This window comes from Dermacentor albipictus, chromosome 10, assembly GCF_038994185.2.
Source record: "Dermacentor albipictus isolate Rhodes 1998 colony chromosome 10, USDA_Dalb.pri_finalv2, whole genome shotgun sequence".
Taxonomy (NCBI): Eukaryota; Metazoa; Arthropoda; class Arachnida; order Ixodida; family Ixodidae; genus Dermacentor; species Dermacentor albipictus.
The window spans coordinates 17039285-17046322 of NC_091830.1; the positions used below are offsets into that span (position 1 = coordinate 17039285).

A 7038-nucleotide genomic window follows, 5' to 3' on the forward strand; every position below is an offset into this window, starting at 1 on the left:
CTTCATTTCCTCCGTGAAGATGGCAACGTTCTCGTTCGGTAGTTGCACTCGGGCGTCCAGCATGGCTTCGGCCCTTTCCTTGCGCACGACGCTTGTAAAGGTGCGCATGAAGCCGGTACGGAACAGGTCCCATGTTGTCAATGTCGACTCCCTGTTCTCGAACCACGTTCTGGCGGCGTCTTCTAGGGCGAAGTATACGTGCCGCAACTTGTCGTCGGAGTCCCAGTTGTTGAAAGTCGCGATTCGCTCGTACGTCTCCAGCCAGTATTCCGGGTCCTCAGTTGCTGCTCCATGGAAAGTTGGTGGGTCCCGAGGTTGCTGTACGATAACGGGGGACACTGGGGCAGCCATTTGGGTTGTCTTGATCACTATCTTCTTTGTCGTTTCAGGCAGAAGTCCGTGCTCTGGGGGCAGTCTTTGCAGTCTGCGGCTAGCACGCTGGTCTTCGGCGATGTTAGTTTTGTCCTCGGGCTTTGGGCTTGGATCGCGACTTTGCGGGGGCGTTCGGTACATGAACGCACAAGCACCTCCACCAGATGTCACGTGGTAGTGACGTTAAAGAACACAGTAGCAGTACTGTGAAAGACAAAACTAGCTTTTATTGGGCGAACCTGTGCCCACAAAACAGGCTACACTTAAAGCGCAACGATGGCGGCGAACACGCTCGGCGATCGTCGAAAATCTGATCTGCGGGTCAAGCGCGTCGGCTTTTATAGAGCAGTCATCGAATGTTCCAGACTAATCGTTCGGACCCGCATGCCTTCTACAAAGTTCTACACCATTCGCGTCAAGTGATGCAATCAGATAACATAACGTTCAGCGACAACAGACAGCAGATAGAAGCATCGATAACGTTCCAGAAACTTCGGTACATACAGGCGCGTCCCACGCTGTGCGATTACTTTTGTTAGGCTGCGAAACGTGGTTGCCCGATAAAGATAAGTATACGTGTCAATATACCATAGTTTTTCGAAAACGATTGCCTTGATCGCGGAGCTTCCGCATGCCTATCGTATGTTCTGCTATAGATTACAGAGAGTGCATAAATCAACTAGCAATAACATGTCGTATGAGGCGTCCTCGGTATTTTCGAACGGCAATAGACGAACTTTGAAGACTGTTCTGCAGCTACGGCAGACGCGCTCTCTCCTGCACCCTTTTCTTGCGTTGCCTATACTTGAGATGTCGATACCAGGATGCTTTCAAACGCGTCCGCCAAATGTACTGTCGTGAGCTATATGAGGAGGGAACACGCGAACGCGTGGCAAATAGCCTCGAACCCGAAGTGGGGCGATTCGCAGCGGCCGCTGTCGGAAACGAAGTGGAAAGGGCGTCGCGGTTCCGCTAACTGTTTGCACCCTCGCCTCGCTAGCGTTGCTACGAAACGGTAGCTGATTGCTTGTCACCGGCCACTAGCGATGATATGAGTTCAAGTGAGCGCGCGCAGTCACATCCAATGACCCATCAGGTTACGTAACTACTGAGGGATCGGCCGTGACGTAGCCTCCCGTGATACACAGGATTTGCTTATATCTTGGTGGTGTTGGCTGAGCACTGATAGGTCTGTTTTACTTTCTTTTCTTCGGGAAATATGCTTATAAAGTAGACCACGGCTGTCCGTGCCTAGCAGTCATCTGTGTTTCAGCGCCTAATGACTTCGCGAGTGCATTTGCATAAGTGGGAAGAAGTCGCGAATTGTCAAAGAAAGGGCACACGCAGCGCGACATTGCTGCTTTGACACGCTACCAGTTGAAGACCATCAACAGGACAGTCCAAGCATAGCGATATGTGCGGCGCGTCCTTAATGCGTTCTTCAAGAGGTGACCCCGCGCCACGTCGATGGACCGAGACCTACAAATTGTTGCTGCAGTCAATGAGAAGCCATTTTAAAGTGCGAAGGACGTGCGCAGTATTTTCGACCTGGCATATGCAATTGACAGCACGGTACGGCGAAGGTTAAGGGAAGCCGCACTCTGAAGTCACATTGCCGCTGAGAAGCCCCTTCTCACAGCTGCCAACAAAACTGATCGCCTGAAGTTCGCTGTCGATCGCCGTAACCGGAGAGTGGCGGATTGGAAGTATGTCATCATCTCCGACGAATCTACTACCTCGAGCCGCTTGGTACCAGCAGAAAAGAGTGTGGCGCATGGAGAACACACCCTTCTGTCCGCAGAGCATCAAGGAGATAGCCGCAAGCGGATACACGTCGGTAAACGTGTGAGCGGCTATTTTGCCTGACGGCCTAAGTTCCGTTGTAAGAATCTCTGGGAGATTTACGAGTGCTACGCATTGCACTTTGCTGGAGCACGAGATGATCCCTTATGCATCGTATGGTCCACACGCGGATGGGTGCTATGTATTCCAAGAGAACTGGTCTCCTGCGCATACAGCAAAGGTCGGGACACGTCTTTTAGATGAACGAGGGTTAATGTGCCTTGAGTAGTGTGCGAAGGGTGGGGGACATGAACATAATGGAACATGTTTGGGCGCGTATGAAGACTAACCTTTCCATGCTCTCCTTCGACTTGGCGACCGGCGATGAACTGTGGGAAGCCACACAAGAAAAATGGAAACGTCTTCAAGTTGGCACAGCCTTCGTCGATGCTCTCTGCCAAAAATAATCGAAGCCGTCATTCAAGCCGGGCGAGCCATGACCCGTTATTAGCCCACTAATCGCGCAAGGGCAAGCTAATGCTGATGTAATGGGGTATTTTCTTTATGTACGTACGTTTGAGGTTTGCTACCAGTCGCAAGCGCCCAAAAACTTTTCAACCGACTGATGCGTGCAACTTCTCTCCGTTCACGGGAAGCAGGACACAGCAAAATAGGTATAAAAAACAACACGATCTTTTTTCCTTCGCGTGAACGCTATTACACGCGCTATACTATCAAGCCGGTATCGCTGCCAGATGTTCCGGGTGTGTCGTAGAGAGAAAGAGAGAGATAGTGTATTTTGCGCGCAACTAACTTCCTGCCGCCCCCTGCACGCTTCCCTGGATCCCAAGGGAAGGGAAGCGTAGCAGGGGGCGGCAGAAAGTTAGGTGGGCGGATGAGATTAAGAAGTTTGCAGGGACGGCATGGCCACAATTAGTACATGACCGGGGTAGTTGGAGAAGTATGGGAGAGGCCTTTGCCCTGCAGTGGGCGTAACCAGGCTGATGATGATGATGATGATGATGATGATGATGGTGGTGGTGGTGGTAAGGCAACACATTGCCGCGCTCTGTGTGCTGTAACCGCCTTATCATCGCTAGCAGCCGGTGAAACGCAATCGGTTTCCGTTTCGTAGCATAGCGAGGAGGGAGTGCAAACCGTTAGCGGAAGAGCGCCCCAGTTCCTCCTCTCTTTTCGACAACGCCATCCGCGTATCGTGCTAACTCGGTTTCGAGGCTATTCGCCACGCGTTCGCGTGTTCCCGCTCACATTGCTCACGATAGTACTTGCCACCAGACGTTAGAACGTCGTTTTTCTTTGAACGGCACACAGCAGCCCTCCCAGGTAAGGCATGGTTGCAGGCGAGAGATTCTCATTCTGATGCCATATCCAATGTCATCAGAATAAATCCCTCAGTGCTATGTGCCACGGTACACACATTCCCGCTTCATGTCCACGTGAGGATACCGTAGAAAACTGCTTCAGCGACTGCAGGGATGCTATCCGTTTTTTTTTCTAGGATGTCTTCCACAGAACCCTGAAGAAGGGTGTTCATGTAGGCTACAATTACGCGCATGCTTCTATGGTGCCAAAGTAGCGCTTTGATACGTCCGGCGTGTAGGTCACGTGTCCGTTTCTCGCATTCTACCCTCGTGGCAGCTACTGCTTTGAGAAGATGTGTTTGACTCCACTGCCTTCGAGATCGGCCCACATGAACGGTGACATAGAAGAAAATTGGTCTGATGAGCCGAAGAAAGCTATTCGCTTTGGAAGGCTAATCTAGCTCCATCTGCCGTCAAAGCAGTGCCCGTCCAATTTAGATCGGCTATCCTGATATATTTTTGAAATTGGATTTAAGGTCCCAAAGCAACACTGGGGCAAGAAATGTCGTAGCGCGGGATTCCAGAATATTGGGACAAGCTCCGCTGGTCGAACATTCACCTAAATCCGTGTCAGCAATCTGAATACTCGCATGTCGAACAGCACACACTGTGGCAGTGCCTCCTAACGCCGAGAAGGAAAGAGATCTGTGATATCACGCACGAAGCACTCTTCAGTGCAAGCGTCATCTGCCGCGTTCTTCTCTTCAGGAGTGCGCTGGTCCACCTTCTGTCCTGCTCGCGTAATATTGTCAAAAATGTGGCTGACATGCGCATCACAGTTTTCGCATTTCGGTCACTTCGAGATGCGTACGCTACGTTTTCTATTGCAGGCTTTCCAAAAGTCCCGTGCTATATATTTCCCCGAAAAGGAATAACACCCACCATGAAGTGAAGTTCTGTCCGCGTCGGTGTGTAGTTTAGTTCCAGCCGAATTTTTTTTTACTCTGCTAAACCCTTGCGCACTTCTATAGCTTTCAATAAGCGTTCTATTGAACATTGTATGGAAATTTCGTGCAGATTTTTTGCACGACAACGGTGTTTATGCGTCAAGCTCTAGTAGCAGCTTGTTTCACTTTCTCTTGACGGGCAAGGTAAGGCGGGTGAAAGGGAAAAACTGTTGTGACCAATGAGTAAATACTTTTTTTTTCCAACACACACTGTGTTCTTCGTTGCTTCCCTTCACTGTTTCTTTTTTTTCTTATTCGTTAAACCGAACAAAGCCGAATATGAATGTCCCACCGCACGAGACCGTATCGCGGTCTGTTTACTCTCCCGCGTGTGACTAACGATCGCGCATCGCAGATGTACCGTCTCCGCGAGTCAATAATCCATGCACGAAACAAGCGCCCTCGGGAGCCCCGACCCAAGGCTACTCACGTACACGGCGGGTCCAGCGTGCATGTATTTGCGTGGCCCACCACTCAGTGCCGAGCGTGTGTCGATCTGCGCTCCGCGTCTCAGTCACGCGTTGGCATGCGTGCGTGCTGGCGGATAGTTGTCTGAAAAAAAAGTGTAGTGGCGTGGCTTATGTGTCGAAGGTCTCGAAAGTTTTCTTCGTGAAGCGCTACGGCGCGTCACTCGAGCATGCGCCGGAAGCAGTGCGGACGATGAGGCCTGCGGCACGATGGGAGGGTAAGAAGGAAGTTTCGCACCACTGTAGTAATCGAGATCATTTTTATGAGTTGCATATTGCAATCACTCAGTTCAGCCCTTGGGCGCGGCCGGGCAGCCGCCATTGAGGGTGCGAGCCATTGTTCATTGCTGCGCGTCTCATATGTGGGTCTATTTCTATTCCCTCTTTCCGCGATGACGGTAGTGAAACGGCAAGTGTGTCTTTGCTCTTCGTTGTAATTGTCGTGGTACAAAGTACATTGCTCCGCTACATCACAGCTCCCACAAAACCTATGTACACAGTGTTTTTATGCGTTGCATATTGAAATCACTCAGTTCAGCCCCTGGGCGCGGCCGGGCAGCCACCATTGACCTTTAGCGCAACCACGTGACGTGACGTCACGACAGCCGGAAGAAAAGCTGGGCCCCAACTCGCGCAATATGCAACGCATTCTTGGCTTAACCAAGCTAAGCCTGGCCATTTTTTTTTTTCCAATCGCGAATTGAGTGCAGGGTCGTTCGGCGCTGATTTGTCGCTAGTAGTGTACAGGAACCTTGGAAACGGCATTGGCTGTGCGGTGCTTGATGACTGTGACGGTATATTTTGTTCACTATAGGTCTCGGACGATAGGTCGCGCTGGTACTTCAGTCTGCACTACGGTAGCTGCACCTATGGAGCACGCTTATGCGAGATTGCGGGACTGTTTACGTCAAATTCAAGGTTTGTTTGACAGCCGAATCGAATTATGGTGTTTTACGTGCAGAAACCACGATCTCATTATGACGAACGCCGTTGTAGGGGACTCCGGAAATATGTACCACCAGGGGTTCTTTAACGTGCACTTAAATGCAAGTACATGGGTGTTTCCGCATTTCGTCCCCCGTCGAAATGCGGCTGTCGTGGCCGGAATTCGATCCCGCGACCTCGTGCTTAGCAGCCCATGTTTGACAATCGCGCATATTTAAATATACGGTAGCCAGGATCGAGTGGCGACAGGAAACAGAAAAAAGATACTTGACGAGGTCTGTACCCCCTTACCAAAGGAAACTCACATTGGGAACAGGATGACAATAGCGTTTCTACAATACCTACGTAACAAAAAAAAATTACATCACATAAGAAAAGCAAAAAAAAGAAGCAATTGAATAATACTAGCCATCTACTTCGGAGAAATCATCAGCGGCTCATTTGGTCACCGGAATTTGTTCGTAAGCAAGAATGTGTCCGATTTCTTGGCTGCGGGTGTTTTACGGCATATCATGTTTAGTGAGTCACATGTTCCCGAAATAACGTGTTGGTGTAGTTCAACAGGGTCATTCGGACAGGCTCAGAAGTTCTCATTAGGGTATTTGTTAATTTTTGCTATTAGTACCGCGACATCAGTCAAACGGTCGAAACTCACTTGGATGTGCCCGTCTGTCCGTCTATTCAATTGCACCATCAACAAGCAATCCCCTCAACCTCAATGTTAAGCTCGTCATACGTCGAAGAAAAATAAATTTTGCCCAGCACCACCACAGGGGGACCGAACTCACGAACCTGCGATAATGAGACGCAAATTTATACTGAGCTCCCAAGTATGACAGAAAGCTTAAAAGTTAAAGCACAAAAGACAGCACGAGTGTGGAAAATTTTTCTTTGACAAGGCAATAACACTACAGTAATAATATTGGATTTCTCTGAGTGAATTACCAGTAGAAAGCCGTACTTGAGTTCAGGAACGGGGAATAAACTGCCGTTCACCGCTGAGTTGGTTAACTTTGTACAGATAACTGGAAATTGGGCGTTTGTTTACGTCCGTTTCCTTTGCCCGTACAGCTGCCTTTTAACTGGCTGTCATTCCGTTATCCCAGGTCGCCAGGTGGCCACGACGTTTCATTCCGGAAATCG

General features: G+C 49.9%; 1 protein-coding gene across 1 annotated transcript in view; it reads right to left on the reverse strand.

Annotated features, from left to right (window-relative positions):
• Positions 1 to 7038, reverse strand: part of LOC139046710 (serine-threonine kinase receptor-associated protein-like) — a 96158-nt gene that overhangs the window by 69525 nt on the left and 19595 nt on the right. The window lies entirely within an intron of this gene.